The sequence below is a fragment of the Lynx canadensis genome, chromosome C1, assembly GCF_007474595.2.
Source record: "Lynx canadensis isolate LIC74 chromosome C1, mLynCan4.pri.v2, whole genome shotgun sequence".
NCBI classification, from domain to species: domain Eukaryota; kingdom Metazoa; phylum Chordata; class Mammalia; order Carnivora; family Felidae; genus Lynx; species Lynx canadensis.
Window position 1 is genome coordinate 209,523,820 of NC_044310.1, and position 26,029 is coordinate 209,549,848.

General features: G+C 46.9%; 1 protein-coding gene and 1 long non-coding RNA gene across 8 annotated transcripts in view; one reads left to right on the top strand and one right to left on the bottom strand.

Moving 5' to 3' along the window:
* RHBDD1 (rhomboid domain containing 1) overlaps positions 1–26,029 on the top strand; it is a 132,967-nt gene that overhangs the window by 96,325 nt on the left and 10,613 nt on the right. The window contains exon 8 of one of the 6 annotated variants that reach the window (XR_003971025.1): positions 3,082–3,333. The exons of the other annotated variants lie outside the window; for them this stretch is intronic. The gene's annotated coding sequence lies outside the window, so the exon portion shown is untranslated. The remainder of the gene's footprint in view (positions 1–3,081; positions 3,334–26,029) is intronic. 6 annotated transcript variants of the gene reach the window in all.
* On the bottom strand, positions 14,663–24,152 carry LOC115521319. 2 transcript variants are annotated; one of them, XR_003971026.1, is made up of 4 exons: positions 24,089–24,152; positions 19,672–19,749; positions 16,779–16,874; positions 14,663–14,723 (listed from the first exon to the last, which is right to left on the bottom strand). It is a non-coding gene; the product is annotated as an uncharacterized LOC115521319 (long non-coding RNA). The 2 variants fall into 2 exon arrangements; XR_003971027.1 differs by lacking the exons at positions 14,663–14,723; positions 16,779–16,874 and adding an exon at positions 18,717–18,861.

The following is a 26,029-nucleotide window of genomic DNA, read 5'->3' on the forward strand; positions in this document are numbered from 1 at the left end:
ATCTTCACACTGTCAGGGAGAGATGTCTCTTGAAGGACCTTGTCAAATAAAATACAGAATAATTTCGTCTTTTATGGACTGTTGCCGAGTTGATACTTAAGGGGATTAAAACTGAAGTGACTTGATGAACTGATTTAAAATTATTTTATGGCATTTTGTGGTAGTCATCGGGTAAAGCTTAGCCGACCAACCAGAGCATGCTCTGCCTACCAAGAATTTGATTACTATTTTTTATGTGTAAAGGGCAAAAAGGAAAAAGCAGAAAGAGCGTAGGATCTGCAGACCCCTCAGTCTGCGAGGAAGCCCTTTGCATCCTTGCCTTGCCACCTCAACAAGGTCTGGGCTTTGCAATCAGTCGGGCCCCTGTTGGAATCGCAGCCGCCTCCCCTTCACCAGGGGAGGGGTTTATGGGGATTTTGTGGCGAGGGAGTTAGGCCCTGCTCATGGCGCTGTGGTGTAGCCACCTGAGACAGAACGGAAGGGCACTTGGCGCGGAAGGGGCCACCTCTTCTGGCCACTTTGTTTCCCTCTCTCTTTTTCCGAGTGTTTTGTCTCCCCACTTCTCTTAGATCACTGACCGAAGTCTTTTCTTTTGGCATCCATTTCAATCTCGGAGATTTCTCCAAAAAGCTTATACTGGTAATGAACACTGAAGCCACTAGCATTTAGCAAGCCCCTTTCAGGTACCAGGCATAAGCAGGTACCTTACAAACATTTTCCTTTGCCATTTACTTTTTGCAAGAACTCAGGAGACTGGCACAGTTGAGGCCCAGAAATTAAATGTACTAGAGTCGAGGTATGATCCAGACCTTTGTCTGACTCCGAAGCACTTCATAACTGCATGTTACTCCAAGGATCTCCTTGGAACGTTCATTCTGTTTCTACCCCGATCCCAGGTAGCCGTGATTATGAAAACGGTTAGAGCCAGGACAGACTCCGCCTGGGCGGTGCTCTCAGCCCCTTGCGTGTATTGATTCTTTGGAGGCTCACCACGGCTCTGTACAAGTTCTGTCTCTATCTCCATTTTTCAGGTCAGGAAACCGAGGCACAGAGAGGCTAAGTCACTCACCCACTTACCCAGGGTCACATAGAGTTAAAAGTGGTGGGCAGACTGTGCTTCTGCTCCCTCCCGTTGCCTTTAACTGTCCTGGTTGTCCTTTCTAGTTTTCCAGCAACGTGAGGAATTCTCTCCGTAGCCTTCCTACAGTCCTTCTAAAGCAGGGATGTATTGGCTGTGTGATCCAAAGGCTACACCGGGAGTAATGCCTAAGCAAGGAAGAACAAACAGCAAATTCATTAACCAGGAATCTATTTACAGTCAATTCCCAAGGCTCATGGTACAGAGGAGCTTCCACATCATTTAGAGCTGCTAATAAATGAAAAGTCTTTGCATCTTTCCAAGTGTCTTGATATTTACAAGTCTCATATTTTACCGTAGGAAGCGGCCTCAACAAGCATATTCATGTGTTGACAGTCCTAATTAATACAAGTAATTAGTCCTGACAGTAGAACTGTGAAAAGAAGACCCATTCATAAATTTGCTATCATTATGTTACTCTGCTTGGAATTTACCGCGGCCTGGTCTTTCATCATTTCTATATATGGGCAAAAGGCCGTCTTACTAAATTCTTCAGACTTTCACATTTACTTCTGGTAAAGGAATTTTGTCAAGATTAATTTATCACTGGAAGTTAATTCTCCAGGATGCAGGAGAGAGAGGAACAAGGGAATGAGGAAGCCAGGCGAGGATGGGGGGGAAAGTCCAGCATATCCAGAGGCTTTCTTTTCTAAACCTCGCACCTTTTCGTGTGCTTACTTTGATGCCTTTTCCGAAAACGAAGTTGGTTTTGTTTAGGCCACCGTAATGTTTCCGGTACAGAAAATTTGAAGATAGTTTGTTCGTTACTTTGATCCACAGTTGAGCCCTCTTTGTTATAAATAGCTGGCGTTTTCTTTAGCACTCTTGCCATTTTGGGCGGGATAGTTCCTTGTTGGGTGGCATGGGACTGTCCTGTGCACCGTCGAATGAAGAGCAGCCCCCGGCCACTACCCGCTGGCTGCAGTGCACCGTTCCCCCTAGTTGTGACAGCCAAAAATATCCCCAGACTTGATCGATGGTCTCCAGGGGGGGCACAGTCACCCCTAGTTGATAGCCACTGCATGCAGAATAGCTTTAAAAAAGAAATCTGGTAAAACTTGCATGTAGGACACTCGCATAGAAACAGCTGTAGTCAGGGGCACCTGGGTGGCTCAGTCGGTTGAGTGTCCGACTTTGGCTCAGGTCGTGATCTCGCGGTCCATGAGTTCGAGCCCCACGTAGGGCTCTGTGGTGACAGCTCGGAGCCGGGAGCCTGCTTCGGGTTCTGTGTCTCCCCCTCTCTCTCTGTCCCTCCCCTGCTCATGCTCTGTCTCTCTCTCTGTCAAAAATAAATAAACATTAAAATTTTTTTTTTTAAAATAGAAGTAAGAAACAGCTGTAGTCAACTTCATAAAGCGCATCACTTAGAAGTAATTTAATAGTGTGAAATAGAGATTCGGAATCATATTTCTTGAATTGCGGTACCTCCTTCTTACCTCTTCAATGGCAAGGTCCCTTTGGTCCTCCTTGTTAGAAAGTAGAGTGGCACTCAGTAGTAAAGTAGCTGTATCCAAAACACCTTTGCGGGGCACTTGGGTGGCTCAGTGGGTCGGGCGTCCAACTTCAGCTCATGTCATGATCCTGCAGTTAATGAGATCGAGCCCGGCATCAGGCTCTGTGCTGACAATGCAGAGCCTGCTTGGGATCCTCTCTCCCCCTCTCTCTCTGCCCCTCCCCCACTGGTTCTCTCTCTCTCTCTCTCTCTCTCTCTCTCTCTTTCTCTCTCTCTCTCTCTCTGTCTCAATAAATAAATAAACAAACAAACAAGAGAAATATATTTCATGTGAAATATACTGGGCTCTTAGCATTCATGGATTTAAATATGTAAAGTTTCAACCACTTTCAGGTGACCTTAATGTTCTGACTAGTCTGCCTCAGTGTTCTTTGTCCCCGTTTTCAGTCCATTACATTAATTCCTTATCTTTCCTCCCTACCCTGCTTAGATTTCTGATCCTTTGTTTCAAGTACCGTCTTACAAATACCATCCACGCCCTTGCTGCTTCGTCCTTCTTCCACCTATCTGGAAGCAAGCACAGACAGGGATGAGCCCAGCCACCAGGCTTCTCAGAACCTCCATCTGGCAGCTGAGTCTGATTGGAGAACGTGACCCAATAGAGGAGACTGAGCTTATTATAAATGCATGTCAACATCCCACCTGGCCTTGACTGCTTGAAGAAAATAGAATCCACCTGTAGGTAATGACTTCCGGCTCCCATCAAGAAGGCTACAGACTTACTTATACCCATCCCCATACTTAACTCATCCCTTCTGACAGCTGGGCAGGGAGGTCTCCTTCTTATCAAAGAATTCCTAATTTCTCAGGAAAATCTTTTGCTACTGATTATCCCTTTCTCCCGTCGGCCTCTACTGGATCCTTCCTATCAACAGCGAAACATATGCTAGCCTCTCTCCTGCCTCATCCCAAAAGGAGAGAGCAGTAACACAGCTGCCTTTCACTCACCCCATTCTTTCTTCCCGTTGACATCCTCCAGCGAATTGCTTACTGTCTTCACTTCTTCAACTCTGAATCTTGCGTCCACTTCCTCGATCGCCTCATGGCTGCCATTACCCTAATCACACAGCTCTAGCCAAGTTCTCCAGCAACCTCAGTGTTGCTAAGACCCGGGGTCATTTTTCTTCCCTGCATTTTCTTGCCAGACATAATCACCCCTTCTTGAAACCCTACCTTTTGCCTCCCTTTCCCCCCAGTGCCCACTCCCCTGGCTTTCCGGCTGCTACTCTGGCCTCTTTCCTTGGCCTCCTTGGCAGATTCACCTGCCTCCACTTGACTTTTGAATACCGGTTTTCCTAATGACTTCATTCTGGGTGTTCTTTTCTCTCCCAAGGCTTCAGTTGCTGTGTATATGCCGGCAACTTCCACGTTTATCTCCTCAGCCCAGATCTCGTCCTGAGCTTCTGAAATTATGTCTAACCCACTCAAGGACCTCTTAGATGCAGACCATATGAAACTGAATTTGTCAGACCTTTCCACTTCCCCGACTCATTCCTCGTTAATTGTTGTCAATAACCAAGTGCTCTTGGTGCTAACTCAAAACGTGGCTCACATTCTTCCACTTCTTTCCATGTGCACTAGTCTGAGCCAGTGCTTTCTGTCCCCAGAAGGTAGGTGGTAAGGATGGAGAGGTAAAAGGGCCAGATAATGTAGGGCCTTTTAGGCCAGTCTAAGGACTTTTGTTTTTGTCCGAGATAGGACCATTAGAGAATTTTGAGCAGCGGACTAACATAATTTAACTTGTTGAAAGATCACCTGGGCTGCTGTGGGCCAGCATAGTGAGTTGAGTGGTAACCCCCAAAAGACCCCATCAGAGTGTATTCGGAGGAAGAGCCTTTACAGATGTAATTAAGGCAGCGGTCTCAAGATGGTGGACCCTAAACCCAATGACAGAACGGTCCTTGGGTCAGAGCAGCGATAGGGTCAGCTTCTAGATATATTTTGAAGGTGGCGCAGAAGGAGTTTTTGACAGAATAGTTGTGATTGTAAGAGAAAGAGGAGGGAGAAGGGAGTGATGTTTTGGCTGAGGGCACTGGGAAGCTGGAGTTTCCCTTCCATTCACCTGAACACAGAGAACAGATTGGCCAGGGTGGGGGACGGAGTTCAGTCTTGGACCTGCAGGGAGTAAGAGGTTTGTGAGAGCTCCACGTGGGGGCAGTGAGGACGTGTGTTTGTATGAGGCCAGATGCTAGGTGGTCTGGAAACAGGACCTGTTTTCAGGTCATCAGTGAGGTATAAGTGATACTTAAATTTCATGAAGCTGGATGGAGTCTCCAAGGAAGTGAGTGTAAATAGAAAAGAGGATCAAGGACGGAGTGCCAGGTCTCCGACATGAAGTTTGGAGAGAAAAGAAGGTACCAGCAAAGGAGAGTGAGAAGAAGGGGCTACAAAGTGGGCAGAAGGTAGAGAAGAGAGTGTGGCTCTTTGAGGATAAGTCAAGAGGGAGGAGTGCTCAGCCGCACCAAATGCCCCTCATAGTACTTGTAGGATGACAACTGAGAAATGGTCCCTGGGCTTAGCGAGGCCAAGGTCAGCAATGGAATTGACTAGAGCTGCTTCAGGAAATGAGCAGTTGCTGGTTCCAGATAGATTCTGCTTTTGTCTCGTGTTCCATCAGAGTTAAAACAGAGGCCCTGTGCTTTTATTTTTTTAAGGGTTTTGTTTTTGTTTTTTTTTTTTTTTTTGAGAAAGAGCACAAGTGGGAGAGGGACAGAGAGTGAGGGAGAGAGAGAATTCCACGTAGACTCTTCCCACTGTCAGTGAAGAGCCCAAGGTGGGACTCGAACTCACAAACCATGAGATCATGACCTGAGATGAAATCAAGAGTCGGACGCTTAACCGACTGAGCCACCCAGGCTCCCCAGCCCTGTGCTTTTAAAGGCTTGAGTTTCTTAACCCCCACCTCTACCCCTGAGAGCAAAGGAAAAGGAACATGATAATTGACAGACTGCATTACTCCTACTGGTCTCTCCAGCCTTAGCTGCTGTTACGTAAATAAACCCCTGATGTTCCTCATCCTGGAGCTACAGTGAGCCACCCACGTGAGAAGCAGCTCACTCGCAAAACAGTTTTCCCCTTGACTTGGACCATCTGGCCTTGTGTTTTCCACTGTAATATGTGAAATTGGTCTTTTCTCTGCCTCTGGTACCTGGCTATGTATGGAAGGGTCCTCCTGCATGGGCTCGTCAGTAACTCCAGAACAGCCTTGTCCAATAGAACTTTCTGCAGTGCGGTCTGTATCTTCAGTGTCCAGTGTGGTCGCCACTCGCTGGATGTGCTGAGCCCCTGGAATGTATCGGAGTTCCCCCTTATCCTTGAGGGACACGTTCTAAGGCCTCCCCCCCCATGGATGTCTGAAACCACAGATAGTACTGAACCCTGTATGTACTGTTTTTTCCTATACATACATACTTATGATAAAGTTTAATTAAGAAATTAGGCACAGCAAGAGATTAACAACAATAGTAAAAGAGAACGATTGTAACAATAGACTAATAAAAAGCTGTGTGAATGTGGTCTCTCTCAAAATATCTGGTACTCGCCCTGCTTGTGATGAATGTGAGACGATAAAATGCCTATTGATGAGATGAAGTGAGGAGAGTGACGTAGCCTTAAGCTACTCTTGACCTTCTGGCCATATGTCAGAGGAGGATCATCTGCCTCGTGACCATGGTTAACCACGGGCACCCCAAACAGCAGAAAGCAAAACCACGGATGAGCGGGAGACTACTATAGTTAATACAGCCGAGAAACTGAATTTTTATTCTACTTAGTTTGAATTCATTTAAATGTAAAGAGCCACGTGTGGCCAGTGGCCATCATACTAGGGCAGATGTGGAGCATAGTTTCTCAAAGCGGGTCCTGGGAACTTGTTAGAAACACAGATTCTTGGACGTCCCCCCAGACCTGCTGAACCAGAAACACCGGGGTGAGACCTGGCAGTCTGTTCCATCAAGCTCTGCAGGTGACTCTGATACGTGCCAAGCAGGATGGATGCCCCATCCCCAGAGTTCCTGAATCAGCAGGCTTGGGCTGGGGTCCGAGAGTTTTTGCATTCCTAACAAGTTCCCAGATGATGCTCTGAGCTCGGTCTACAAATCACTTTGAGAAGGTGATGTAGAAGGTAGATTAGCTCTTTGTGAGGCCCCCAGGTCCCCGAGAATGAATTCTGTGCGCGCCACATAACTAATATTTTAACATCCCAACAATATACCCTGTGTGCTCCATGAAGGTCTTCCTAGCTGTTTTCTCATGAGCTCATAACAAATACTTCCTGGCTTACAGAAGGGCTCCTAAGTACTTGTTGAATTAATAAAAAATATTTATATCCTCAGCCTGGATAAAGTACCTAAAGTTAAGAAATCTTATCCTGCCTCTGACTTTCTGTATGTGATTACTTTTTGGCATTCATGATAACCTGTTAGTATCTTTCATTTTTCTGATCCCTAACTGCCATTTGTTTTAGAAGAAGCTATTCTTAGCATAATTTTTTACTCCGTATTTTGATAAATGTTAATTGTTTTAATGCTACGGAGGTAATTTTTGAAAGGCACAGTATGCCCCCTGCAGGGGGGTCATTGGGAAATGTGTGAGAGCCTTTTAGTTGTTGCATTGATGGGGTGAGTAGAAAGGTTGTGATCATCATTTAGTGCTTCGGGCCCAGGAATCTTAAATGTCCTGCACCCATAAGATTGTCGTGTCCAGTGAGCAGAAACTGGTAACCTGTTGGTGGTAGGTGACAGAAACAGTCTCCTTGGTGAAATCACCTGTAAGGCTATGACTCTCCTTGGCTTGTCCTGTTTCCCCATGAGCATTTTGGAATCAGTTTTACTTATTTCACAGGAGGATGAAGCACTGTCCCTTCTGCTCTTGCATTACATAATCGAATTCTTCCAGGGAATATTTATTCATATGTAAGACTTAAGTGCTGTGGCTTACAGAGATGTCTGAGATGTGGGTCTGACTACAAAGAACTTACAGTACCAATGGTTTTGGCAATTATATAAATGATAGGAACAGAGAAGGAGAATTACCTGGGGAATTAGTCAAGTTCAACCAGAGAAACTACCAGTGGGAGACATATATTAGGAGATTCAGTGCAAGGAATTGGCTCATGCACCTGAGGGTGCTGCACAGACCAGTCTGAAATCTGTAGGCAGGCCCGCAGGACGGGTGGGCTGAAACTCTCGGGCACGTGCTAAAGCTGCAATCCACAGGTAAAAATGCCTTCTTTTTCAGGGAAACTTCAGCTCTGGTCTTTGGGGCCTGTCTGAATTAGGCCCACCCCGATTATCTAGAATCATCTCCCTTAAAGTCAAAAGATTATGGACTTTAGTCATATCTACTGAATACCTTTACAACAACACCCCCATTCGTGTTTGGTTACATAACTGGAGACCATAGATGAGCCCAGTTGACACAATAAAAAAAGACCATCACACTTAGAGACTGGGTGTTCAAGGGTCATATCTTGAAAGGTGTGGCATTTGTTCTGGTCCTTGAAGAATAGAGATTCTAGTATTCTAAAGGGACTAGGGAGAGTGCCACTACCAAATATTACTAAAAATGAATAATAAAAAATTTCAAGATAAGAAATCTGATGTTTGCATAATGGCTGGTTGGTGCTTTATGACCTTGATCTGAACCTCAGCTCTCAGTTTCTTTATCGAAAAAATAGGTTGAGGGGCACCTGGGTGGCTCAGTTGGTTAAGCATTCGACTCTTGATCTCGGCTCAGGTCATGATCTCATGGGTCGTGAGTTCAAGCCCTGCATCAGGCTCTGCACTGACAGCATGGAGCCTGCTTGGGTTTCCCTGTCTCTCTGCCTCTCCCTGCTCTCTCTCTCTCTCTCTCTCTCTCTCTCTCTCTTTCTTTCTCTCTCAATCTCAATAAATAAAGAGTAAAAAAAATTGTTTTAATCTTAAAAAAAATATTTTGAATGCTCATCATGACTTCCCCCTAGGATAGAATGAGATGGTATTTGAGGGTACATTTTGGAACCAGTAAACACTATGAATGCTAAGGTATTTTACAGAGACAGTGGTAGTATTCGCATGTGAAGTTGAGTGAAAAAACAAAAAAGGTTGAGCAAGTAACACAGAACCTGATTACTGTGGGCTTTGCCTAAAATTTGCATCGTTAATTTTGGGGAGAAAAAGGTACTCTCTAAAGTTTACTCCAAATAGACTAAAACAAAATAAAAAACATCCCTGTTTTAACATCCCAAAATGTTAAACCCCTATTATTGAAAAGATGCAGCAGCCATTTGCTCTGGGCCTAAGACAGCTCAACATTTTTTTGCAGAAGTGGGCCTCTATTTTTGATGCAATATTGGGGGTGAAGGAGAGTCATTTATTATAAACTTATTGAATACTTTGCCTAAATAGGGAAAAAGAGTTAAACCATTTCCAAGAAAGTTGTTCCAAGTTTGTTAGGTAATGGCTGTTGTAGCCAATTGACTCAGTCACCAAAGAAAGCACCAGAAAGGGACGCTACAGTGAGTGCCGTTTGACACACTTCTTTTTTTTTTTCCTTTTTCCAGAGCTGTGCTCTACAAACCAAGCTAATTTTTGCCAAGCAAGTCCCCCTAATTGTTCAAGCCATATGCATTTTGAAGGAAATTTAATCCATATGTTCCTGAGTCATTTACGCCTAAGTCATTAAAATGTTATTTTGTAAATGTGATTTCATGTTTGAAGTCGTAGTAAAGTATTTTTAGGCGATTTTCCTTCTTCATAAGGCTAAATTTTTCTTGGTTTGTTTTCTTGTTTTATTTAAACACGCTGCACATCATCTTAACACACATCCTGCGGTGAGACCCAAAGGGAGCCCTGCAGCCAGAAGGAGGGTCTAGTCTAACACATTTGAAGCAGCCAGTTTTCTCTTCGCAGAGATTTCTACATGTTATCCTTCTTCAGTGCCGGGGCTGCTTTTAACCTGGCCATTTCCCACCCCAGCCCTCTCCCACACTGCTCCCCAAAAGGGTGCCCACAAAAAAGAATAGAGGAAAAAAACAGGACAAATAATAGAACCAGATTGCCTCCAAGGATAGATTTCCAAACTATGTCATGTGATCCTTTCTTTCCAAAACTGAGTTCATTTTCCCCTTTTACCTACTAGCATTGCTGGCTGGGAGGCTTTAGGTGTTTAATAAAATGTCTGCAAAAGAGAGACGTACAATTGAATTTAGGAGCAGTCCATGGCTTCTCATTCCTAGGGCGAATAAATGGTGGTATCTGCTTAGGACTGTAGCTAGTTGAAAAATGGTTTCTTTTCCCAAAGTAAGATTTTGTTTGTTTGTTTAAACCTCTGACTCTTCAGAGCACCGTGATATGAACCAAGATTTGTCTGTGCATGAAGCATCCTGGTTTATGTGTGTCAGTCCCTCAGGAACGTCTGTTGGCTGCAGAAGGACACCTGTAGAAGCCTTACTTTTAGGGTTTGGTAGAGATTTGTCTGCTCTGAGCACTGAGTCTTTGTAGGTAGCAGGTGCGGCACCAGACACAGTAAGAGACATTTACCACCTGGAGGTACCAAGATCTAAGAAGTTAAAACTTTTTACTTCTCATCAGTTCGAGCTTGCGAAATACTTTCCCATCTTTTTTGTTTTGAATTGCATCCTCAAAACTGCCCTGAATGAAGGCCGTGGTTTCTGGGTCTGGGTCGGTTATTTTTTCACGAGGAGATTGAGGTTCAGAGGAGTTCTTTTCTTAGATATTTCACAAGGAGATGGCGGCTGTTGATGTGTGCCTCTGACCGCACCAGACGGTAAGCTCTGTGAGAACAGGGATGTCCTGTCAGTCATGCGGGGATGTCTGAGGACCTTTGTGGGCTTTTACTTTTGGAAGCCTCACCTTGTATCATTTCAGATGCATTAAGACATACAACTGTGTGACTTTGTTTCATCCGAAGATGAATCTTCATCTTTCTTCAAAGCTCTAGGGTTTGGTAGCAAGTGACCTACTGAACATGGTGGAAAGCTAGAGAGAGAGAGCGCCCCCTCCTGATGAAAGAAAGAAATACAAAGGGACTAAATGAGGAGGGGAGATACTAGGACTGTCTAAAAAGCCCTTTTTTTTCTTCCTCAGACCTGCTTTCACCCTAGAAAAGGGGGTCCACACTTATGTGGGTGGGCACTGGGAGTACTTGCTCCTCACGGAGCCCCAGGGCCTCCAGAGGCTGTGACGGACCTCTTTAAGAGGCCTCCAGGCCACTCTTGGGCTAAACTCAAAAACTTGCAATGCTGCTTGATGGGCTGAGTTTCCGGTTCGGGGCAGAAATGCTGGAACTTGCCCTCCATCCATGAAAATCCTTCGGGATTCTGTCATTCAGCAAACGCTCCTTGGCCACCCGGACTAGCAACACCACAGTGACCAGAACAGACTCGTCCCTGGAGTCCAGAGGTCTGTCTCTTGCTCCTTGGGGTCCCTTTGGTGACGTATATTTGAAATGTCTTTGCTTTTTATTACTCATTTTGTGGTTGGATTGTATGTACATACACACGTGACCTTATGTATTCAAAAGACAACCCTTCTGTTTATAAACTAAAGCCTACAGTGGGGAAGGAAGCCTAGAGCAAAAAGATTGAGCACGTAAACGTTCAGTTTCTCCCCTGCTATGGTATTTTTCTGTATTTCTTTTCAAATCTCTTGGTGGGCCTGGACTTCAGAATAAGCAGATGTAGAACCCTTCTTGAGTTTGTATTGTGCCCTCTGGCACTGTCCTTCCTCATGGTGGTTCCTCCCTGAACTTCAACCCAGGGACTCTCGTTCACCTTCCTTTTTTTTTTTTTTCTTTTTAATTTTTTTTTACATTTATTCATTTTAGAGACACAGAGAGACAGAGCATGAGTGAAGGAGGGGCAGAGAGAGAGAGAGGGAGACACAGAATCCGAAGCAGGCTCCAGGCTCTGAGCTGTCAGCCCAGAGCCTGACACAGGTCTTGAACCCACAAACTGTGAGATCATGACCCAAGTCGAAGTCAGACTCTTAACCAACTGAGCCACCCAGGCACCCCTCATTCACTTTCAGTATTGCCCTTTTGCATGTATGGATATATCTGCATTGTTCTTTTTTTTCGTGTTTTTTTAAAGTAGGCTCCACGTTCAACGTGGAGTCCGACAGGGGGCTTGCACTCACAACCCTGACATTAAGACCTGCGCTGATATCAAGAGCCAGACGATCAACCAACTGAGCCACCCAGGAGCCCCTAGATCTATATGGTTCTTAAGGGAGCTGTTCTAAAATCATCAAGGGCATTTTCATTTGTGGCAAGAATCCCAAAGCATATTCTCCCCAGAGAAAGAACAAGATTTGCCTGACGTCAACTTAAGAATATAATTACTCAAGAAAATGTTGAGGTGTTTTGTTGTGTTGGAGATGTTGGTGACCAAGAAGTGGGTGCCTGAGGGGAAACGTCTGGCCTCGTTGTGTAAGGAAGTCAGGAAGGTGGAATTTTCATATGCCCTTTTCTACTCGGCTTCCTCATGTGCTTTGCCATTTACCCAAAACTATCCCCATCGGAAGGTTGGTATTTATTTATTTAAAGCTCCATGGCCTTGGGATTATTTCCCAAAGCAGTTGCTAGATGTTTCCGCTCCCGTTTACTCTTTCTTCCCTGCCCAGTCCTGTTCAGCAAGAACTTTTTATTTTTTAATTTTTTTAGAGAGCACGCATGTGCAAGCAGGGGAGGGATAGCGAAAGAGAGAGAGGGAGGGAGAGAATCCTGAGCAGGCTCCACAGTCAGCACAGAGCCCAACATGGGGCTCTATCTCAAGACCGTGAGATCATGATATGAGCCAAAATCAAGAATCAGACTTGGGGCGCCTGGGTGGCTCAGTCGCTTAAGCGTCCGACTTTGGCTGAGGTCATGATCTCAGGTCATGATCTCATGGTCTGTGAGTTCGAGCCCCTCGTCGGGCTCTGTGCTGACAGCTCAGAGCCTGGAGCCTGCTTCGGATGCTGTGTCTCCCTCTCTCTGCCCCTCCCCCGCTCATTCTCTCTCTCTCTCTCTCTCTCTCTCTCTCTCTCTCTGTCAAAAATAAATAAACATTAAAAAAATATTTTTTTAAAAAAGAGTCAGACTTAACTGACTGAATCGCCCAGGCACCCCAGCAAGAACTTTTCTAATGTTTTATAGTTGAACTGTTTTCTCTTTAGAGAAGGTGGTAAATTAGACCATGAGTAAACAAGCCTAAAAGTTCTAGAGATGGTCATTCTTAACACTGCCAGGTGTCTTGTGATTGTCATTGTTATTGTCTTACGGAGTGAAAATCAAATGGGAAGAACGTGGGGCTGCTTCATTCACGGGCATAATTGCCACAGATCACATCCCTTTCCAGCATTTGTCTGAGCCTTAGAACAACTGTAAGGCCAGTAGAGTTTTCTGTCCTAAAATCGTAATCCTGACTGTTGACCCTTCCAGCTGCTCCCTCCTGAGAGCCTTTTTGTCCAGGTTGACCACTAGGTAGGAGAATGGCTGCTGGCATGTGCTAGGCTTGAGGATTTGAGGGGACTGTGGGGAGGCTGACTCACAGTCTTGCCACACTCTTGCGTCCTTACCCAGTATCACAGGCCTTGACGAGTGGCCGGAGTCAAAGGCCCCTTTTGCACAACTGGGTGTAACAATTTGAATAGTTAGGATTCCGACCCTTGCGTGGCCAACCCTGCAAAGTTCTAAACATACTTTGCTGCCAAATATAGGTCCGAAGTTTGGATTGAAATTAGCTGGGCTGTTTGCTCACTGTTGAACCAGGTGGGAGGAGCAGTCCGTCGGAGGAACACAGAACTCTTTGATGGAAGGTTAACCACCCACCAACTGCATGTTTTGCGTGTTTGTGGCCCTACATCAAAGAGAAGCCACTGTTCTAACACAGTCAAGTTATGTGCTATGTGAGCAAGACTGGCAATGCCTTATGGCCGCCTGAGCCATTGGAATGACCCTTCTTGCTGGAAACCTTGTTGGAGCACATACAGTATTTGATGCGCTGAATCATAGGTGTGTCTGTAGTCAATGAGAACGAGAAGGGCCGGGTTCCAGTTCCAGGGTTCATGCAGGCAAGGCACCTGGCTGGCTCAGTTGGTAGAACACGGGACTCCTGATCTCGGGGTTGTAAGTGTGAGCCCCGCAGTGGCTGTAGAGATTACTTAAAAACAAAATCTTAACAACCACCACCACAGCAACAACCACAAAGTTACTGGAAGCTAGCTGAGGGACTTGGGCAAGTTTCTTAGCTTTTCTGAACCCTGTTTCAGGATCTGTACAACGAGGGGGGTGTCTAAGTAAGTAGCTTCAGTAGCTTTAGAAATTTTACATACGTTTAATATTGGCTTTAGCGCATAGGTCTCATGGATGTGAATATATGCACTCATTTAAACCATATAGCCCGATTCATCTTAGGCTTCCGTGAGTTTCTCAAGAGAAGAAACTGTACCTTATTCTTCCTTAATCTAGAATGGTGCCTGACACACAGTCCATGTTTTCAGTTAATGTCGGTTGTATTAATTAAGGAAAGAGGGGAGAGACAAATTAGTAAATTTTCAGACAGCCCCCAAGACTTTGCTGGAATTAGAAATTACAAACTCTAAACCAAAATAAAGGAGGTTAGAAGGGATGGAAATGAGGACACTAACTGTGTCCTCTCCTGGCTGTGACTGGTGAGCCACACCCCACCTCCTTGTCCCTCATCGTCACATCAGATGCTTAACTCCATACCCGACACGTAGTAAGCTCGCAATAAAACATCAGCTGTCGGCAGTAGGAGGAAGAAGTTGTGAGTTTTCTAGTTAACCAGAGATTATGAAACTAGGTGGATCATCACCCCAATAGAACCGACATTTGAGAGCGTATTTCCTTTACACCAAATTTTACTGCACTTAACATTTGACTCACAGGGTCCTTTCAGTGTCGGTCCACGGAATTTCAGGTCTCGGGACACAGTGGTGAGCATAGAGCGTGAATGTGGTGAAGCTTAACCAGGACCTGACCCCACAATAACGTGTGAGTGTCGCTGCCTTTGAGTCCCGAGAATCCAGGTGGTGACTTCTGTCAGGTCTCTTGTTCGTTAATGAAGATCTACAAAAGAGACATCTGGTCATTTGATTCTCCCAGTTGGTTGAAAAATAAATACGAGTTTACCCTGGAAGTGATTTGCGTAGGAATTTCCAAACACCAGGGCACTCTAGCATCCAGTACCCATCTCTCAGCGCAGGGCGGCGACCCGTCTGGGGCCAAAGGCGTTGTATAATTGAAGCTCACTCCTGTAAGGTCCCTGGCCTTGTACGTGGGTGACCTTTACCAGTTTTAGGCCACGTATCTCCTGCAGGCTGTGCTCCTGTGGCACACACAAGGCCCAGGTCCACTGGCCTGATGGCCACATATGGACCACAGCACTGCCAGTCGCCCCAACTCATTCACTGCGGTGACCCAGGGAAGGGTCAGAGTCAAGTCTCTTGGTGGTGGGAAGGAAATTGTAGTGTTTTTTTTTTTTCTTTAAGATTTTTGTTTGAGAGAGAGAAAGAGCGGGCAGGGAAGAGGGGCAGAGGGAGAGAGAGAAACTCAAGCAGGCTCCATGCTTAGTGCAGAGCCCACGACTCGGGATCACGACCTGTGCCCAAATCAAGACCCGGTTGCCCAACCGACTGAGCCGCCGGGTCACTCTGGAAATTGTGTTCCTAAAACCACCAGCTATTCCTTCCCTTTATTCAGAAGCTCCATTTCTAACACGTGAGCTTTTAGACCCACGCTCCTGTCGGGTCTCCCAAGGTTTAAGCGACGCCAAGATGATAAAGGAGCATAAAGAGAAACTCTTTTTGACAGGACCGTGTCGGAAACTTGTGGGAGTAGATGCTCTTGAGGCCCTAACAGTTGGCTTGCCTTCCTCAGAGTGGTCATCCCCTTGCGGAAGTCCCCTTCCTCCTGGGGCCACCCGCTTGTTGATTTTCCTGACACTTTCTCATTTCCCCTTGGAGCCCGCAGAAACCAGGCCAGTCCCACCCCAACAACAGAAACTTTCTCTTAAGGAAAGGGGGTGGTTTGGTACAGAACAGGGAGGTTGCTTGGATGCAAAGACACTGTGTCAAATGTTGTCTAGTGCAGAAAGGCATGGGAATGCATGTATTTCTACACAAAGAAGGAAGCCCTGAACATCTGTTGGGCTTAGAATTTTCAACAGTGATCTACACATAAACTCCTTAAGTGTTGCCTTTTATACTGGCACGTTAGAAGTTGTGGTAATGCTTATGGAAACTACATATGATTTAGAAAATAGTTGAAAAGAGATCATACACATAGGCCAAGTTCTGCCATTGCTGACAGAAAACAAGAGCTGAAAACATGCCCCCTGCGGGCTCTGCTGAGTGCATCTGGCTGCAGGACTGAGGTGCTGTATTTTGTCTTTAGGTCTGAGCAACACAGAAAATATGAATGCAATCACGCGAGTGGGCTCAGTTTAAAACAGTCCCCCTTTCAGGGGCGCCTGGGTAGCTCAGTCGGTTGAGCGTCCGACTTCGGCTCAGGTCACGATCTCACACTCTGTGAGTTTGAGCCCCACATCGGGCTCTGTGCTGAGCTCAGAGCCTGGAGCCTGCTTCAGATTCTGTGTCTCCCTCTCTCTTTGCCCCTCCCCCGCTCATGCTCTGTCTCTATCTGTCAAAAATAAATAAACATTAAAAAAAAAAAATTTAAATAGTCCCCCTTTCCATCCTCACCGGCCGGCATGGCCGACTTGACTGGTCAGAAGTCTCGATTGTTTGGAGACTAAATGCAGCATGGATTGGAACAGGGATGAAACCTCCCAAGCCTTTGGCCCAAGGGGCACTGTGAAGGTGTGACAAAACTGGCCACCATCCCCGTCAGGGCAGCCCAAATATAGCTCCCAGGCAGAGCCTGTGGGGACAGCCTGTAGCTGTCTGCTCATCCTGGATCTTACACAGACATCCCCCTGCACCCCGCACCCAGAAACACCATTAGACAAGAGAGGTGAGGATGCCAAGTCATCAGCTTCCAAACCCAGCCAGTGTGATGCGTGGAAGCAGCGAGGAAGCAGCGTGTCCTCAGCGATGATTTGTTGTAAATTATTAAGATGCATGGGCCTGACCCACACCCACCTCCCCACAACCTCACCCCCACCTTCTCCCCAACTTTGATGACGGCATCCTCACTGATGCAGAATGTGCTCAGATAGAGTGCCACCTCCACCTAAGCTCTTCTAGAACATTCTTCTCCCTGAAAGGAAGTGAAAAGAAACCAGTCTGAACTCATAGATCAGGCTACTGTCTCGTTTTGGCAGGGGAGGAGGGTGCAGGTAGAAAAGAGGATTAGGAGCAGTTGCCTGGTACCTAGGTGTTGCTTCTAAACCACAAGCCTGGAGACACAAGCAGCCTGCTGGGGGGTGTCCGGAGCACGGACTTCCGGCCCGGGGCGTGCAGGCCACAGCGATAAGCCTCACTGACCCCCATACCGTTCTCGTAATTTTGTTTGCCAGCTGGCCGTGTTGCATATATAAAACGTGTGGCTTCACTCATTCTGCCCCCCGCCCTTTAAAAAGCCATTATCTTATTGTCCGAGGCCCCAAACCAGTAGGGCACCCAAGAGAGGCCTCATGTTTACTACAAGATTCAGGTTCCTAGCCCCCTGGTAGGAAGGCTGGCCTGACGAATGAGATGCAGAAAACAAGCCACTGCTCTCCTGAGGCCGCTGTCTTTGGGGAGAAGGGACTTTTGTGCTCACTTGGTTCTGTGCCTTTGTTTTCAAAATGAGGAACTCGAGGCCCAGTGAGGCCTAGGGCCATTGCTAGAATTTGCATCTCCGGTTTCTCACTTTGGACTTCTGTCTGCCCTTCAGCTTCTGCTTCCTCTGTTGTGTTTTGCATTCATCATAGCCTTCTTGCCTTTAGGACTGCCTCTCCTTTTCCTCTGTAAACATCAATATGAAGTATATTTGCTTTGCTTTTCAGCCTTGCCTGCCCTCTGTGTGTCCAAAATAGCCAGCTGGAATTCATGAGAATGTTATGTCTTCAGATGTTTATAATCCAAAAGAATCCCTTATGGTTTTTTTATAATAAAACTACTTGGATGTCGGTATTTTATGTTGGAAAGGCGAGCCAAGTTCACAATGCAGCAATTACAATGCAATGCATTATGTATAATTTGTAGCGCGCCCCAGGAGCAATGGTAAACCGTGAAATGCCGTCCTGGCCCCACAGCATAATTAGCAGGATCAAACGCTGTGCACAGAGAAGCACAATGGTTGTCGGCCGAGGTCAATAAAAGTAAGGAAAAGTTCTGATAAAAGCAATACACCCCAAATTATAGAAAGAGCAGCCCCTATATCAGGCTGCAAATATGTCAAAAGCCTTCACTGCTAATTGAAGAAACCTTTTGAGGTTTAACAGCTCATAAATTTGCGCTGGGAATGCCCTATTGTTCTGAGGTTATAAGTCTTGTCTTTGAAATTTAACAGTTGTACTTTTATATTGCATTTCTCCGAGAGTGCCATTGTAAACATGAAGGGTTTGCATTTTAACATAAATTTGAACAATGTGGTTTTAAAAGGGTTCGCCACATCAAAGGGAGGCTGTTTGGGCATGTTTTATAAATTCTTTTTTCTGTAGTATTTAAAGCTACAAATGACTCATAGAAGTATGTTCCATTTATATCAGTCATGTTGGTATAGTGTCCTCACCGGAGCTTTTACTGCCCTTATTTTTTTCTAACCTAAGAGCGTCTGAAAACCCGTCTAGGCCCTTTGCCAAGTCAGTTGCCCTTAATCTGCTATCTTCAGACCCATAGAAACAATTCTGGAAATGTGGTGATAGTTGGTCTAAATAGCAACAAATTTTGTGCCTTTTCATGGTCATCTTTTTTTTTAACTCAAAATATCCACTATATCAACTTGCAATTTCTTCTTTTTTTTCATGTACCAATTATGGCCCCTCCTCTACCCTCATAGCCCCCATTGAAAACAAAACAAAACAAAACAAAACAAAACACTGATTTTTTTTTTTTTTTTCTGCTGAGCCACTGGTTGAAGTGGAGAAAGTTGGATGTTAAAGGGAGAGATGTGGGTGCTGGTTAAAGGGAGATGGGTGGGTGCCTCATGGAGGACAGAGAACACTGGGCTCAGATCCAGCCCCTCGTGTCCAGGCTATATTATGTGCTGGCTCTTGAGGCCTCAGGAAATCACACACCTTCTGGAGCCTCGGTTTGGCCATCTGTAAAATGAGGACAATAGTTACTACCCTACCTCCTCCCTCCCTCCCTCTCTCTCATTCGTGCATCGGCTCATTTATTTATTCATCCCTGGAGAGAGAATGTGAACACAACCTCTCCCTGTTCTTACCCCGCAGAGCTCAAAGCCCAGTGAGAACCCACATTATTGAAATAATGAGTCCTGTCCAATTACTAATGGAGGCACTGTGTGCTTTTGAAGGAAGGGGCTGTGTTCCTGTGAGAGCTTAGGGCAGAGGACCCTCACTGAGGGTTTGGGGTGGCGGGGGAGAGGGGTTGGGCACAATTTCCTGGAGACATGGTGTTTGAGCTGGTTGCTGGAGGAGGGAACTGGTGAGTGGGAGGTGACAGGGCAAGTGTACTGGACTGGGTACAAATTTTGATGTTTGTACTTAAGTAAAAGGAAACCCTTGGCAGGCAGAGGATGAACTTGATGAGGCACGTGCTTTCCAGAAGCTCTCCCACAACTGTGTGTGGAATGGCTGGTAGGAGGACCAGAGACGGTGTGGGGAGATCACTTGGAGGCTCAGACGCCAGTCCGGGCTCACGAAGCAGGTGGCTCAGACAGGGTTGGTGACCGGGAAGATGGAGAGGAAGGGAGGAGCTTGGGAAATGTTCGGGTTAAAATGACAGGATTCGGTGAGGGGTCCAAGAGGGGCAGGTGAGGAAGAAGGAATAGTCTCGGATGACTAGGGTCTGGGTATGTGTGACTAACTGGCTGTATGGTGGGGACGTACCCAGGATGGGGCAGCCTGGAAGCGGGGTTATTAGTATAATAATCAGGAGCCACTTACCTGTGATTGTTTGGGGCCAGGTGGTAAAACTCTTCAGTTCATTCATTTCTGAGCACATCTGTGAAGCAGATTTCTGCCCTGCACAGATAAGAACATCAGGTCTGTCTGGCTCCAGAAATCATTCTCTCTCTCTGTCCCCTGCCAGAGCCACGTGGCAGAAGGGCACTTCAGTGAAAAACCAGTGTCCACTGCGGGTTTGACTAGGGAGGTGTGGGTTATGCAGGATGAAATGCCTAAGAGAGAAAATAAGACGGGGCACCTGGGTGGCTCAGTCGGTTGAACGTCTTTCAGCTCAGGTCATGATATCACAGTTCCTGACATCCAGCCCCACTTTGGGCTCTGCACTGACAGCACAGAGCCTGCTTGGCATTCTCTCCCTCTCCCTCTGCCCCTCCCCTGCTTGTGCATGCACACTTGCTCTGGCTCTCAAAATGAATAAACTTAAGGAAAAAAAATTAGCCAGGTAGTAGGAACAGACCGTCGAGAGTCCTGACTTCTGGTTCTGCCCCCGTAGCTGCACAAAACAGGAAAACCATTTATCCTTTCTGCACTTCTGTTTCCCATCTCCAAAATGAGCCGACTGGATACCACCACCCCAAATGACCCCCCTCCCTTCTCTGAAAACCCATGATTTTTACTGTGGACTGCATGCATCTCACCCCAAATCTCCTGTCCACACTTGACTCCTCAGAGCTTCCTTCTTAAAACCATAGACAGGCCTTCCAGCACTAGCTTTTAATCTGTCTGCAGCATGCACGAGATACTTCCAAAGAGGCTCAGAGAGCAACATAGTCCTCCCCTTCATCTAGCTCCTCTGTTTTCCAAGATAAGCCAAATTCTAGACTCCTAACTTGGCCAGTAAAGTTCAAAAAATTTAGTCCCAAGGTCTCCCTTAATGCTCATAAAGTAAGTTTTATTTTCCTAGAGATTATTAACAGCCCTGTAAGAGGAAGTCACTTTTTATTGTTATGGAGTATCTCTTCTCTGCTAAGAGGCCATTTTAGAGTCATTTCTGAACAGTTCTAGGTCAGGATGAGGCAGTTAGAGGCAGGCTGTTTGAATGGTATGAAAACCGTCTGAGAAAGCCCCCAGGCCTTCCTGAGGCTGGGAGGGTTTGTTTATTGGAGATGTTTAAGTCTCGGTGTGTGTGTACGTGTGTGCATGTGCTCCCACATGCACGTGTCCATGCACACGCACACATCCACACACTCTCTTAGATGGGGCACAAGGTCAGAATGTGGTGGGAGTGAGTTAATCAGACCTAAAAGAACACGCAAAGAGTGGCAGTTAGGCTCAGGGTCAGGCTAAATACCATCGAATACAGAAAGAAGCATGTTTTGAAAACGGCCGCCACGCTTGTGGGATCGCTTATCATGTCACCGAACACAACCCCAGGTGGACTCTGACCTTCAGGAAGAACTTCTTGGCTCTTAGGCTCTGAGAGCAAGGCTCCTGTGTGTTTGTGATGCCCCGATGGCCTCTCAGCTGCCCACCTCAACGGGCTGTATCCACCCAGAAAGGCTCAGCACTTGTGCTCTCCTCCCCTTCCATGGTGCCTGTGCCCTCCTAGAGGAGCCCAGCCCAGTGGTGGCCATTCAGAAGTCATGGTGATCGTACATCCAATAGAGTGCCATTCTTCTTTCATGTATGCTCACCTCCTCTCTCCTGCCTTTTTTATTTAACCACCCGGCCACTGTCCTCACATTGTTTTAGCTCCTCGTGGCTGTTGCTTCCCTGTGATGCCCTCAGCCTGGCCCTGCCGGCTGCGACCCTTGGACACCAGCCATGCCACACCCCATCGCAGAGGCTCTCATCACTTTGTCCTCCTCTCATCCCACCTTCGAGAAAAGGATTCCAGGCAGCTTTCGGCTCTCATGAGAGCATTGAACCACGATATTCTCTTGGCCATCAAAAATCTCAGGGACAGTTTCCTAGGTCAGGGATGTTTTGTAATTATGCATTGATATCAGTATCTCTGGACATTTGGTTATGCACTAATCTGGCTTATGATATTTGAAATGCAGAAATAATTTGAATTTTTGGAGTCTTTAAGATGCATTCAGTTTAGATGTACCCAGTACATCTCCTATCTTGGCCTGCTTCTAGCTACTGAAAGTTCTCTAAGGTATCATGAATCCCAGAGCCCAGGAAAAGGAATTCCTAGAGGAATTCCTAGAGGAACCCATAGAGGAAATTCCTGAGGAATTTCATAGAGGAAACAAATACACGGCATTGTATTCTTAAGCCTGTGTGTGCATAGCCTCCTCTCACCTGTTCCTCATCCATGAATGTCTAGAGTTTGGGAGCTGGTTGGGGGCCAAGGCCAGAAACCAAGATTCCCAGACCTTGAAATTCCCTACCTGGCACCATGTGTCTCCATTTCTGTCAGTGCCCTCTGGCCCCATTGTTCCGGCCTGGTCACCCTGACTCCCTCTCTCTGCTCAGCCCTGATGGCACAATTAGTTGTTCTTTGTCCATGCACCAAACATTTGTGATACACCCACCATGTTCCGGCCTCCAGGGATCCAGAGGTGAATCGTTCTGTTCCGAGGATTGGGTGAGGGGCAGTGGGCCAGTTTCATCTACACTAATGTTAAGGCTAACAGAATCTCTGGGGCAATACCATAATTGTATTTGTTATAATCCTCTGGAGAGCCAGGTTACAATGATACCTTACTTTTAAAGCCCACCTCATCCAGGATTGAGCATAAACAACCCAAGAAACCACCAGAGTCTCTGACTCATGAAAAATGTGACAAAAGACCGACTTCTATAAACTCAGTGGCCATAAAGGTGCTCATGGCCAAGGCCAGACGAACCCCCAGAGTACATTTTGGCATTGCTGTGATCAAAGTTTCATATAATGAGGCCGGTGACTCACTGTCGGAGCTTGAGAAAAAGAAATGCAGATTCCTGGGTCCCACCACAGATACTGGGCTGGGATCTCCCAAGTTACAGCCTAGAATCTGCCTCTCACCAAGCTTCTCTACATCAGACTTTGGGACTTCCTGCTCTATGGCCAGTATCTGGCCTTTGGTGCTTCGTTATGCCATGTTTCTCGCAGGACTGTGACATGGAAGCATCGGGTCGCTGTGGCCACCGAGCCTGGGGACCAGCTATCCCAACCCCCTTGTCTCCCGAGACTCCTCGTTTCCCCTGACACACCCAGTTACCTGCAGTGGTTGTCCAGGGAGAGCTGGACTTGACCTCTGTCAGCAGAGGTTGTCAACCCAAGTTCCCTTGTCCCTTTCCAAAGTTCTCACATTAGCTCTCCACACTTTTTTCTTTACCCCGTGATTTCTTGGGATGATGTTTATTTGTATTTTTTTTTCATTCCCCAAGGCTAAACGGTGTTTTCAGAAGACTGAGGTTTCTGAGTGAAATATTGTCTAATTTTAAATGGGCTGTGATTTCAAAAGTCAATGAAAACATTATTTTGGGCCTTTGCTTCCAGAGCTGAAACTTGAGCTGTCTCTGATTTGAAACTCGAGGGAGAGGGAGTGAGGAAAAAAATGAAGTAGGTCTAAATGTCATCACAGACGCGTCTCTGTACCTCTGTGTGAACAGGGGCTTTGAAAGCCCAGGCGAAAAGCAATAGCATTAGGGAGCTTGTCGTTTCTGAGCGAAGGGCCTCCCCCTGCACGCGAGGCGGGGGTGGGGGTGGACTACGCACCTGGCATTTTATCCCGTGGGGCCGGGGGAGCTGGTGGCCCAGGCAGTGAGGAGCCCACCATCTCAGGCAGGGCCTCGTCCGCCAGGAAGCCCCTCTCGGTATCCCTCCAACCCCTGGGGACTGTCCAGCCGCAGAGACAGCCAGACCACCAATTACCAAGCCGCCAGCTTCAAAGACCCCTTCGTGGCCCCTCTGGGCCTGGGCTGGCCAGGACAGCAGCTAAGTGTCTGAGGTCATGGGCTAAGGAATTGAAAACATCCTCCAGGGAGGAGCCACGGATGCTGGAGTTCTTTGCAGATTTCCAGGACTCACAGAACACTCCGTTTATAAGTCCTGGCCCTGCACGCGCAGAACCGCTGCATCAGGCACAGTCGTATGGCCCTTGTTTATCTCACTTCCTCCCTCCTGCTGTTCTGCTGGGGCGGTACAAGGAGAGGGGGCAGAAGGAAAGAAGACTGGGGGCAAGTATAAGTGGCGTTGGGGTGACAGTGTGGACCGGGAAACATTACCGCTTTGGTTAGGTTTTACAATAAGTCGTTTTTAGCATCACTGCATCCACGGTTGTCCTATTCCCACAGATTGTGTTTGTTTACCTCTTCTAACCCGGAGTTAGGGGGACACAGACCCTTGCGGTAAAAAGCCCTCCGTGATGCAAAGCAGTAAGCACAGTAGCAAGAGTAGATTCTGAGTTTAGAGCCGGTTGAAATATCCGACTCCGCACCCACATCCATAACCACGTCTCACCTTCTCTGAGTGCCTCGTCCGTCTCCTCCTCTGCTCTTGAAGAAGTCTGATGTGACAGAGAAACTGCTAGATGCTGGCAGATAATCCAGACCATCTAGACAATAAACAGCTCCATAATATTCAGTGCGGCAGCCTCTGTAGCGCCCATCTGTTTCAAAATAACCCCAGTTCTGCTTACGAGGCGGAATGCTTTGTTGACTGGAATTTGCCCTAGTTTTCTTCAGTGGACTCCGTGTCACAGGCCTCTGGGTCCACCTGCTGGCAAGTGTAAAAACTGGAAGCAAACCCAAGGTGGATATTTTTAGTTGAAAGAAAAATCTAAGCTGTAGCTCATTGGTTCCCCGGAGCTACTGGAGCTACTGTAGGTCCGAATCACCTGGGAGCTCATTAAAAATACAATGGCCTGGGCTCCATGCCAAGCCTACAGAATCGGAAACTCTCTCCAGCCCTCGTGGTGATTCATACATTCACACCAGTGTTGGAGCCCCTTCACCTGGAATCCAGGGACCTGGGGCCCAGTGAAGGTCAGGGACGACCCCCACCCTATCCAGTCATTCCCCAACAGGTGACCAAGCCTCCTTGAACTACCTACTCCCACTTCTTCCATTTTATCCTGGTCATTCCTGGAGAGACTCAAAGCTTTATTCCCTCGGAACTCATCGGACAAGTTTAAAGGTGGAGGAACATGGCAAACACTACTTAACCAAGTACTCAAGGTTACCTGCCCCCCCAGTGGCTAGTCATGTTGATAGCAGGAGCCCCGGCTATGACAGGATGGGAAGAGTACTTGACCTCTGTGACTTCTTCTTAAGATCCATAACCTCAGTCCAAGCATGAGGAAAAACATAAGACAAACCCAACTGAGGGACATTCTACAGGCTACCTGGCTGGACTTCCTCAAGATGGTCAAGGTCATAGGAAGCAAGAAAAGATGGAGAAGTTGCCACAGGCCAGAAGAGGCTAAGGAGACATGACAACTAAATGTTCCAAACGGATCCTAGTACAGAAAAAGGAAATTAGTGGGAAAACTGGTAAAAATCCAAGTGAAACCTGCAATTTAGTTCGTAGTAATGCACCCATCCCTATAAATGATCCCTTACCTTTGACAACTATACTGTCATAACGTAAGCTGTTAACATTAGGGGAATTGAATCATCTCTATTATCTTTGTAACTTTTCTGCAAATGTAAAACTGTTCCAAAATAAAAAAGTTTACTGAAAATTAAAATGTCAGAGTGGAGGGGCACCGAGATAGACCAGCTGAGCTGGAGGACATTGTCAAGGAGCATAGCACGGCCAGTTGTGTGTCCAGATGCCAGAAGTCACCGACAGGCCAGCCAGCAGGGCAGGCGGGATCCTCCAGAGTGAGCCACCCGGGCTGCAGGCAGTAAAGGCCGGTGGCTGGTGTCTCCCATTGCAGTCTTAGCCCAGCCAGCCTGATGTCTCACTGGGAACCGGACAAGTCATGGCATCTCTGTGCAGGGGGGCAAAATGTCTAGTCCAGCACCTTCATGGCACAGATGAGCCCAACACCTGGAGGGTTGGGAGCAGGGGCTGGGGGGTGTGGGGGGGCCTGGGGAATGACTTGTCCAAGGTCCTGGCAGGGTCAGGATGTGAGCCCAGGTCTGGTGAAGCATCTTTTTTTTTCCCACGGCAGTTCTCAGTGATTTGATACACCGCCTGCAGCAGAATCACTTGGGTGCTCATTAAAATGCAGCTTCTTGGGCTCCAGCACAAGAATCTCTACCAGTGGGATCTCGTAATCTGTGTTTTTAACCAGTTTTCCTTTATGATGTTCACTAGTGTTTAAAGACCACAGCAGCATACTGGGCAACTCTCCAGTGAGTGGTGTCTCTGAGACCGTCTGGCTTTGTCCAGACATCTTGCATTGGCCCCGTTGAAGGGCCGGGACCCCGACTGTGACTTCCGCCTTCAGTGGCC